Genomic DNA, 11,269 nt, shown 5'->3' on the forward strand with positions numbered 1-11,269 from the left:
CAAATGACATTAACTAAATATTAAAACCAATTATATATATATATATATATATATATATATATATATATATATCTTAATTGCAAATGTATTTGAATTGTTATTACAAATTTATATTTTAATTTGTATTACGTTTTATATATAAACTAATTTAGGAAAAAACAATTAAGAATTTAAAGCCCAATTGAATGTATATTTTTTTTTTTTGTTAAACTAAGATATTTTTGTTAATATATATATATATATATATATATATATATATATAAAGTAATTGTTGATGTGGTAGTGGGGACCACTTTTGAAAGATGAGTGTTATTGCACTGATGCGGGTAGTCATTGCAAAACTGATGTTGCACAATTGAAAGATTAGTAGCATTGCACTGATGTGGATGACCTTACCATCAAGGATGTAAACTTCAATGCAATATTTTTTTAACAAGTAAACTTCAAAGTATGTTTTCATTAGCAATCGGAAAACGTATTAGCAAAACCAATGGACTAATTGAATTCAAAACTACATCAAACACAATAAAAAAAAAATGATCCACCAACCAATCATCCCATGCCCACCATCAAGATCAAATAAACCAGCAAGCCAAACTCCATTCCTCTGTTGACACTGCAAGTAGTTAAAATCATGTGGGGTCAGTATATATTCAACCATTAGTTTATCTTATCTAATAAATCTAGCAAAATATTAAGTACTCCTTAATCACTTTCAATTTGAGAAACATCAAATTTGCAAAATTTACTTTAGCATTTATACAATGATCTTTCTGGAATGACGATTTAGAAAGATGTATCAACAATATAATTGCAAGTTACAGTAAAATTATGTTGGAGACTAATGAATGTGAAGAAAGATACACATACCGATGATTAAACTAATAGCTTGAACTCATGGGATTGTTAAACCCAATCAACCAATCTTCATTAATTTTCGATGAAAATCTTCATCTGATAGGAAGGAAATATATATTTTTCAACTCAATCAACAAATCTTTATTTTTCAAACACCTCAAGTCTCTCTCAAGCATTTCATCAAACATGTGGTGGGCAAATATGTAATGGTAGACTATATGAACAACTATCTTCATGTTAACCACCAATTCACCTTCAATTTCAATTTCATTCTATCCTTAAAACTCCAAAGAGAAACTGAGACACTACATTAAACATTAAAATGGGTTTTACAACAAATTGCAACATGATTTAGCATAAATTTCAGAAACTAAAAAAATAACCTATTTTCAGGAGATCCTCTGGTTCGATGGTTCGACAAGGTAGCAATAGCGCCAACCTGGAGATGTTCGACGACAAGAGGAGACGAGGCTGAAGAAAATCGGTGGTGAAAGGAGTCTTCGATTGTGAGGAGCTAGCGATGGATGTCGGCAACGACTGTAGACGTCGACGACAGGACTGTTGTGGACGACCAACGGTCTGGATGGCAATGACAACGAGAGGAGGAAGACAAACGATGAAGGACATATGGTTGAATGGTGAGAAAGAAGGGGGCGTTGATATGTCGAGAGAAATAAGATACGTATGTTTTTTTTTTTTGTTGAATAAAGTTTGCAGACCTCGGAAGACTCAAGGCCAAGTCTGTGTCATGAAGAGCTCGCCTAAATGTTTCTATGTCTGCATACTTTCGAAAAACAAACACACTGCAAGCCCTTATGTCTGCGCGTGGTCTGCACGGTGCAGATAAAAGAGGTCACGCAGATATGCAGACAAAAAACAAACAACCCCTTAGTATACCAGCATAAGTCTATGTACCTTTTTCCCAATAACTTTTTACACATGTAATTACTTTTTTTATCTTTAAATAATTATAAAAAATTATAGACAAAACTGCAAAAATTGTCCATATGGTATTTATTTTTTCTTAGGTTTAGTCAAAACCTCGATTTTTTTTGCTTTCTCGATCATTTTGAGCTAGTTTAGTTGCAGATTTGGCCCCTCAGTAAACTGAAATGACTTTAATACCCTTAAGGTATTTATTTTCTATTTTTCTTTCATTTTTTAGAATCTAATATCTTTTTTTATCTATTTAAACAATAAAAAAATAAGAGGGTCCACCTCTCTCTCTCTCTCTCTCTCTGTCTCTCTCTCCATCCACCGTCTTCCCTAATCTGGAAGAAGATACCCAAATTCAAAAAACTTTCTCATTCCACCATTTTTATTATCTTTCATCATTACCATAATAATACAGACACAGAACAAGAGAACACACAAATTAGTGAAGAGAAACACGCCTACTAAAAATGGCAGCCCCTTCCTCTTACTCTAAGTTCAATCATTGGTCTCGTTCTCTCAAGATCAGTTGTAACTCCTTATTTCTTCTGCATCAACATCGCAAGTCGATGCTCAAGATGATGATGATTGGTGGCGTGAAGGTGAAATAGTGATGTCCGATGATGATGGTAATTTTGTCATCCGATTCAATTAATGAAGGTTGAAGATGTTGGTGACTATGACGGTTCAAAGATGAATCTACGGTGGGGCTGATGTGTTTCTGTCACACCCCCAAACCGGAACGGCGGAAACATTCGGGGGCGGAGGACGTCATGTTTAGTATCACAAGACATGCATCATAGTAATCAAAGTAATAAACAACCAGTGTATTATAATTAAAGTGTTTACAAAGTATGTGTTGCACATAAGATAGATTACAAATTAAATGACAAAACAAGACATGAAGCTACTATGCTCCATCTTCTGAATCCCAGCACGTGTACCTGTCTACTAGTTACCTGAGAATACAAGTTATTTTGAAAGAGAAGATCAGCATTTAAGCTGGTGAGTTCATAAGTAATTAAGTGATGTATTAGTAAGTTGAAAGCTCTTTTAGAAAAGTTCGCCTGATCCTCAGAAGATCCTATACCTTCTGATGTGATGAAAAATAAGTATAAATGACTCTACAATCCTTTCTATAAGTACTAAATGAATATAAGTTATATAGAATACAGATCAAACAAACAATCGATTGTGTGAATCTGCCCTAAGCCTACAACCAAACAAGGAACAGGGAATGAGGCGGAAATAACACATCCCATTATTTGTTAGAACTTCATTGTATATAACTCTGGTGCATTCATTTGGTACTCACGGATTTAACTGTAATAGTTCCTTTAGTAAAAATGGTAACCACCATAGTACCTTCTATAATCACTTAGTTTACACCAGTTATATATGATCTAATATCGAACAGGTAGTTAATTGTGTGAATCTGCCCTAAGCCCACAACCAAACAAGGAACAGGAAGTAAGGCGGAAAACACACATCTAACTATCTGTCGGATATTACATATATATAACCCTGATGTATAAACTAAAGTATTATAGAATTAACCACTTAAGGTCCTTTAAGTTGTACTGGTTTAGTAAAACGGATTAAACCTTTCACTGTTAAGTTTCTAGTTTAGTTTACTCAATGTTCTATCTGAAAATATGTTTTTGTACTAGAAAACGATGTATTGAATTTGTATACTATGACCTGACTTATACCTGGTACTCCTTATGATTACTTGGTGTATACGAAATATATATAGTCAAGATCGAATAGATAGTAGACTTAGTGCATCTGCTCTAAACCCACAACCAAACAAGGAACAGGGAATGAAGCGGAAAGCACACATTCTACTATCTGTTGGACTCAATTAATATATATCCTAGATGTATCTACCGAGAAAATATAAAGTGAGCATTATAAGTCACCTTCTAACTGAATGTTTATGTTACACATTTTACTTATGTTTAATGTTTTTCCTTGTATCATACATCATGTTTGCTAACCCTGGTACGTTGTATTTGTACCTTTGTTATTGAAACCCGGTATGACGTTGTACCTCGTGTTTGATAACCTTGGTACGTTGTATTTGTACCGTTGTTTGTGCAAACCCGGAATGATATGTTATTACTTCGTATTTGTTAATCTGAGTTTTATATATGTTTATATGTTTCTTGTATCATACTTCGTGTTTGCTAACCCTGGTACGTGGTATTCGTACCTTTGTTATGGAAACGCGGTATGACGTAAGTGTCATTCTTCAAGTTTGCTAACCTCGGTACGTTGTATTTGTACCTATGTTATTGAAACCCGGTATGACGTTGTACCTCGTGTTTGCTAACCTGTGTACGTGGTATTCATACTTTGGTTTATGCAAAAACGGTATTCCTGTGTAATTTCATGATTTGTTCGTCTGTTATAGTTATAGTATGTTCCTTCTGTTATAGTATGTTCCTCTCTATACTAGTTATAGTATGAACTCTGTACTAGTTATAGTATGAACTCTCTGTACTAGTTATAGTATGAACTGAATCCCTAAACTATACCTATTATAGTTTACTAGTATGTTTGTTTGAATTGTTACTACCTTGAAATAAAGACTCATTTATCTACTAAGTTATGATTTCACTTTAAAACCGGAGTTTTATAAACCATAAAGTAACATAACTTTTAAAAGAGTTTTTGCAATGAATTGATCACTTAATAACACATAAGTAATCCTTAAAATGATGTTTATCAAAAAACATTTACACAGTTATCATTGTGTTCAACTTGTATTCCCCCTCTTAAAAGCATTTAAAACATTTAAAAGATTGATTATAGGGGTATGAACTCACCTTATGTGGGTGATTCAATTGTAGCTACGCGTAAGGATGAGAAGTTCCACGAATGAAGTCCCGAGACACAAACGAATCCTAAATGACATATAATGGCATATATTGGCATGAATATAGGGTTTAGAAGCAACTACACGCAAGGAAACACCCTCCGGGACTAGGAAACACTTGGACTAAGTGTATCAATCACATATGATTGATCAAAGGGGTGTGTACGGCCACACAAAGGTGTTTACGGCCATGATGTTTACGGTCTAGGGTGTTTACGGCCAAGGGGTTTACGGTCTAGGGAGTTTACGGTCGTAAACTCCTTGAGATCATCCTCAAATCGTTTGTTCCAGGTATTTAGGCTAATGATTCTACTAGGTAGCAAGTGTATGGAAGGAATACTCACAATTTAGAAGCCTTAAAAGGGGTTTTCGGCCACCAAGAACAAGTGTGTGTTCTTGGTGTTCTTGATGAAAGTTGATGATCTTGAAAATCTAATCAAAAGAGGTGATTCCATGGATGAATCAAGAGATGCTTACAAGGCCAAGAAGGAATAACAAGAAGGATGGATGAATTACTTACGGTTTTTGAAGATCAAGACGAAGATCCCTATGATACTTGAGAGAGAATTCAAGTGTTCTTGAGGTGAAAGTGTGAGAAATGGTGAATAATGAAGGAATCTTATATATATATATATATATATATATATATATATATATATATATATGTATATATATATATATGTATATATATATATATATATATATATATATATATATATATATATATATATGCGAGGGTTCACGGTCCGAGGGTTTACGGCCGTGAACCTCGTTTACGGTCCGAAGTCGGTTAGAGTTTACGGCCGGAGTAGTTTACGGTTGCGAGGAGTATACGGCTGCGAGGAGTGTACGGTCCGAGGAGTGTACGGCCGTAATCTCTTTGCGGCCCGAAGCGTTTGCGGTCCGAAGCGAATGAATTAGATGCGAAGTTTCTCGGTTTTCAAGCCTTTTCCTTCCAAATTCAACTGGAGATATCATCAGGATTTTAACAAATAAAGGTTATTATTATAACCCAAATAAACCCAAACAATAAAAAGGACTTTAGTTGACCTTTGTTTGACTTTGGTTGACTAGAGTTGACTTTACAAGGCAAAAACTTTGAGGTTGTCACAGTTTCCGACCAGAAGAAGGTAGAGATGAAGTCGACGTCTGTGATACGATGATGTACCCATAGTGTGCTCGACAATGTACTCTGTGTAAACGTTCTAGCGCTTTCTGTTTTCTCCTTGATGTTAACACTTCTACGTATCGTACCACGTTGAGCAAGTACATACATTGAAAGTGCTTTGATAACTAGTGTCAGTACTTTAGGTTTCGATCCTCTTTGGTACTTCTATAATCGCCTGGCATGTACAAGTTATGTATAATTAAGATGAATAAGATGGTCGACTGAGTAACTCTGCCCTAAATCCACAATCAAACAAGGAACATGAATTAAGGTGGAATTACTCACTCTAAGTCTGCAAAATCTTAGTTATGCACAACTCTAATGTATATACTAAGTCATCATAGCTTCCCTGAACGGATCTTTAGTTCTTTTGTGAATACTGTGACTTGAACAAGTTATTACAATTACTTTTAAATGTTTTCCCCAAGTTTTAATCTTATATAAATATAAATTAAATTTTAAAGTAATTTTATTTAGAAAACGTACCAAAATTTCAAAAGAGGGGTCCTTCGTTACTTATTTTTGTCAAGTCGTTAGATTCCTCCTTCTCCTCTGTCACCTCTCTCTATTGGACAGTCTTTCTTGTTATGTCCCATTTCACCACATGGATGGCATACCTGAACTATACTAACATCGGTGGTTGAAGTGATATGCTGAGTCGGAGTTCTGCAGAAGCGAACTCCTTCGTCATTTCTCTCCGTTGGACATTCTTTCCTGAAGTGTCCAAATTCGCCGCACGTGAAACATACTTGTTTTACTTGGGGGATTGGCTGTGCCGGCGCCCTGCAGAAACGGGCAGTGTGCCCCTTTCTGTTACAATTTCTACATTGTAACTCTCGGCATGCTCCGTTGTGGTGGTAGTTGCATTTGTTGCACTTTGGGAGATTTCCAGCATATCGCTTGACGGGGGTTGTAGTGGCAGATGAAGTACCAGATGTTGTGACTCTTGTTGTGACCACATGGGTAGTCAGAGGCTGTCGTCTCTTGTTAGAACCTTGAACTGACTTTTTCCCCTTTTTCTTTCGTTTCTTGTTCTTAGGTTTATAGTCTGGGGTGTCTTTGTTAACAGACATTCGCCGGTTCCCGTGATTGTTACTACGATTAGCATAATCGGCACCGTTTCCGCTTCCGCTGGCGTTATTAGCATTGAAATATGCCATGACGGCTGTCACAACAGCTGTGACCGCAGCCTGAAATGTAGCGGAGTCTATTTGCAGAATTGGTGACTCGCCTGTTGGTTGGTTTCCTTCTTGTGAAGACATGATTCTGTTGCATGGCGAAGAATGATCTCATGAGTAATGATGGTCATCACTAGATGTATCCCATCAACTTAAATGTATTTAAACAATTTTATGCTTTACTGGATTACTCTCAATGTTTCTGTCAACATTTCTGAGATATGTCCATGATAGTAAGTAGAAGTGGGTATTGTACGAGTGATATTTGAACTAAGTTATCCTTGTTTCCTAGTGTATCTGGTTCTGACTTTCATAGGGTTCTGAAAAATAATTCATAATGGAAGTCTGTATATAAGATAAACTTCATGAATCAGAAGTGGTTATCCTCGAATGAATTTCTGTGAACTGAATATCTGTTACTGGCTGCAAGATAAGTAATAATCGTAACACATAGTGTGAGTAGTGTATTCACTAACTCACTAAGTCAATTAAGGTTATTATTTATTAGTGTGACGCGTAGGATGTTTTAGTTTTTCTCTGGCTGATCCTTCTCTGAAAAATTCTCATAAATCTGTTTCTTGTTCCTCCTTGACTCTTCTGCTGACCGCTATGAGGAAGTGGTTACATCCATCTGGGTTTGTCGTGCGAGAATGGAAATGTCTAAAGAACTTATGAGTTTAAGTGTAACATTATGGAGTGATCCTTTCCAGGTCCTCCTATAATTGCGCAATGTATACAAGTTGTATATAATTTAAGATTAAATAGACCTTCGAATAAGTGATCTTACTCCAAAACCAGAACCAAACAAGGAACAGGAAGTGGAGCATAGATCACAAATTCTAAGCCTATAAAATCTCAATTATATATAAAACTTTGGAAGTACACACTCCGGAATCATAGACCTACCAGAAGGGTCTTTTAAGTTCTCACATAAGTTGTTTATAGTGCCTAAAATACTCCTATAGTATTTAATGTATTGAACTTGATATGTTTTATACTTGTTGTTGCCTTATAGTATCATAAAATACTTCCATATTATTTTAACTTTATGTTCTAATCTAGAAATCCCTTAAATAGAATTAGGTAAGTTTTAAGGCTGTTGCAACACTGCATCACTCCCAAACACATGTTGGTCACATCTCGAATGAATATAGTTGATCATGCTATATTGATTCCAGATATGATTACATAACTGTCTAGATTTGACCGCAGTGTTCAACCCTTAAATACTTTTGTTCTGTTCTTCTTGTGATACTTGTTCTAGTATGTATGTATACTTTTATAAGGTATTGCTATACCTTTAAAATATATTATTATCCAGAGCACTTCGGCTCCATTGTATTTTGTAACGACGTAAATTTTTAAACAATTTTTCATTTTTCAAACATAATAAAACTCATATAATATTCTCAAAATCTCATGTATCAAGTGTCATCACAATAAAACATATCCCAGAATCTCAACACATAATCCTCTGCCAGTGTGTACAAATCATGCCGGCGCCTTCGCGCGATCCTCGCTGGTACCTGAAACACATATCACATAACACGGTAAGCATAAATGCTTAGTGAGTTCCCCAAAATACCACATACAACACATAAGCCACTCGAGGCTATAACTCGGTATGACCCTCTGGTCAATGTGTCTCAGCGGGACCCTCCAGTCCCGTAGCTCGTTGGACCCTCCAGTCCGGTCTAGCTCGTTGGACCCTCTGGTCCGGTCTAAATCGTAGGACCCTCCGGTCCGGTCTATATAACACATAACATACATATATCACAATACACATAAACTCAAACATACACATAACACATAAGACCCTCCGGTCTGCACATAGTTACCACTCTAGGTAATGTATAGTGAGAAGACTCACCTCGGGTAATCTTGGTAAGTCTCGAACTCGAAGTACTGCTCTAGCCTCCACCTAATCACGTAAGGTAATTTACCTCTAATTAACAACGATTCAAGGCTAGACTAATCCCTTCCTATAATCTCATAGAAGGGGAAAAGACCATTTTACCCCCCCCCAATGGTCCACATGTCTAATAGTTGCTGCTCCAGCATCTCCGTCTCCGGCTCCCAAGTCAGCTCAGACCCTCTCCGATGTTGCCACTGGACCTGAACCAGGGGCACCTCTTTGTTCCTCGAAACCTTGGTCTTCCGATCCAAGATCGCGATCGGCCTCTCAATGTAATTCAGGCTCGCATCCACCTGAATATCATCTAGCGGCACTACCGTCGTCTCATCCGCTATACACTTCCTCAACTAGGATACGTGGAAGGTATCATGGATCTGACTCAACTCCTCGGGTAGCTCTAAACGGTATGCTACCTTGCCCACTCTGGCGATCACCCTGAAAGGACCAATGTATCGGGGCCCCAGCTTGCCCCTCTTCCTGAATCGTATCACTCATTTCCAAGGAGACACCTTCAGGAGTACAAGGTCTCCAACCTGGAACTCGAGTTCGGATCGCCGCCTATCCGCATAACTCTTCTGGCGGCTCTGGGCTGTCAGTAACCTCTGTCTGACCTGCTGTATCTGCTCAGTCGTCTTAAGCACTATCTCAGTGCTACCCATCACTCGCTGTCCTACCTCTCCCCAACAGATGGGAGTCCGACACCTCCTCCCATACAAAAGCTCAAAAGGAGGCATACCAATACTTGAATGGTGGCTGTTGTTGTAAGAAAACTCAGCCAAAGGTAGGTATGTGTCCCAACTTCCCCCGAAGTCCAGAACACATGCCCGAAGCATGTCCTCGAGCGTCTGAATCGTTCGCTCACTCTGGCCGTCCGTCTGTGGGTGATAAGCAGTACTGAAGTGCAATCTCGTACCCAACTCCTCATGGAACTTCTTCCAGAACCTGGAAGTGAAACGTACATCCCGGTCTGACACAATCGAGATCGGCACTCCATGCTGCGACACCACCTCTCTCACATATGTTTCTGCCAGCCTCTCCGCAGAAGAGCTCTCACTGATAGCAAGGAAGTGAGCACTCTTCGTCAGTCGGTCCACAATCACCCAAATTGCATCAACACCCCTCGCGATCCTCGGCAATTTGGTGATAAAATCCATAGAAATTTGTTCCCACTTCCACTGGGGAACCTCTAATGGCTGCAACTTGCCATGCGGACGCTGGTGCTCGGCCTTAACCCGACGACAGGTCAAGCACCTCTCTACTACCCATGCAACATCCCTCTTCATACAGGGCCACCAGTAGTCTCTCTTCAGGTCCAAATACATCTTAGTGGCCCCTGGATGGATCGAAAATCTCGATCTATGCGCCTCCTCAAACAGAGTTCTACGTGCCCCGCCCGTATACGGCACCCAAATCCGATCACGAAAGGTCATGAGCCCTCGGCTATCCGTCACAAACTCGGACACCTGTCCAATCACCCGCTCCTTTTTGCGGTTCTCCGGTCTCACAGCCTCTGCCTGGGCCTCTCGAATAGTATCCAACACCGGAGTCATTACCGTCATCCTCATACATATGTCTCGAATCGGGGCACTCTCCGCCCTACGGCTCAGAGCATCGGCTACCACGTTAGCCTTGCCCGGGTGGTACAGGATCTCACAGTCATAATCCTTTACCACATCCAACCATCTCCTTTGGCGCATATTCAGGTTGGGCTGATCCATCAGATACTTCAAACTCTTGTGGTCCGTGTATATGGTACATCGAACCCCATATAAATAATGGCGCCATATCTTGAGGGCGAACACCACTGCCCCCAACTCCAAATCGTGGGTGGGATACCTTGTCTCATGAGGCTTCAGCTGCCTGGATGCGTATGCTATCACGTGCCCTCTCTGCATAAGCACCGCACCCAACCCCGATATAGACGCATCACAATACACCACGAAATCCTCCATTCCCTCCGGAAGGGCTAACACCGGGGCTTCGCATAATCTCTAGCGAAGAGTCTCAAACGAGGTCTGCTGCTCGGGACCCCAAATAAAGGCAACACCCTTCCGGGTCAATCTGGTGAGGGGAACGGTAATCTTGGAGAAATCTCTGATAAATCTCCAATAGTAGCCGGCCAATCCCAGAAAACTCCTGATCTCGGTGGGGGATCTCGGCACCTCCCAACTCATAACAGCCTCAATCTTGGCCGGATCGACCAGTATCCCATTTTGATTAACGAGGTGCCCCAAGAACTGGACCTCTCGTAACCAGAAATCACACTTGGAGAATTTGGCATAAAGCCTCTCCGATCTCAAAACTCCAAGGACCTCCCTCAGATGCTCCTCATGCTG

The 11,269-nt window shown here is 39.2% G+C and overlaps 1 long non-coding RNA gene across 2 annotated transcripts; it reads right to left on the bottom strand.

Annotated features, from left to right (window-relative positions):
• Positions 1-392: 392 nt before the first annotated feature.
• Positions 393-1,622, bottom strand: LOC145116246 (uncharacterized). Of its 2 annotated transcripts, none has more exons than XR_013711947.1 (3): positions 1,242-1,622; positions 871-1,155; positions 393-616 (listed from the first exon to the last, which is right to left on the bottom strand). It is a non-coding gene; the product is annotated as an uncharacterized LOC145116246 (long non-coding RNA). The 2 variants fall into 2 exon arrangements; XR_013711946.1 differs by having other exon boundaries at positions 394-616; positions 871-1,163; positions 1,242-1,621.
• Between the last annotated feature and the right edge of the window lie 9,647 nt (positions 1,623-11,269).

Source organism: Lactuca virosa, chromosome 5 (assembly GCF_052849685.1).
Source record: "Lactuca virosa cultivar CGN04683 chromosome 5, Lactuca_virosa_CGN04683_v6, whole genome shotgun sequence".
NCBI lineage: Eukaryota > Viridiplantae > Streptophyta > Magnoliopsida > Asterales > Asteraceae > Lactuca > Lactuca virosa.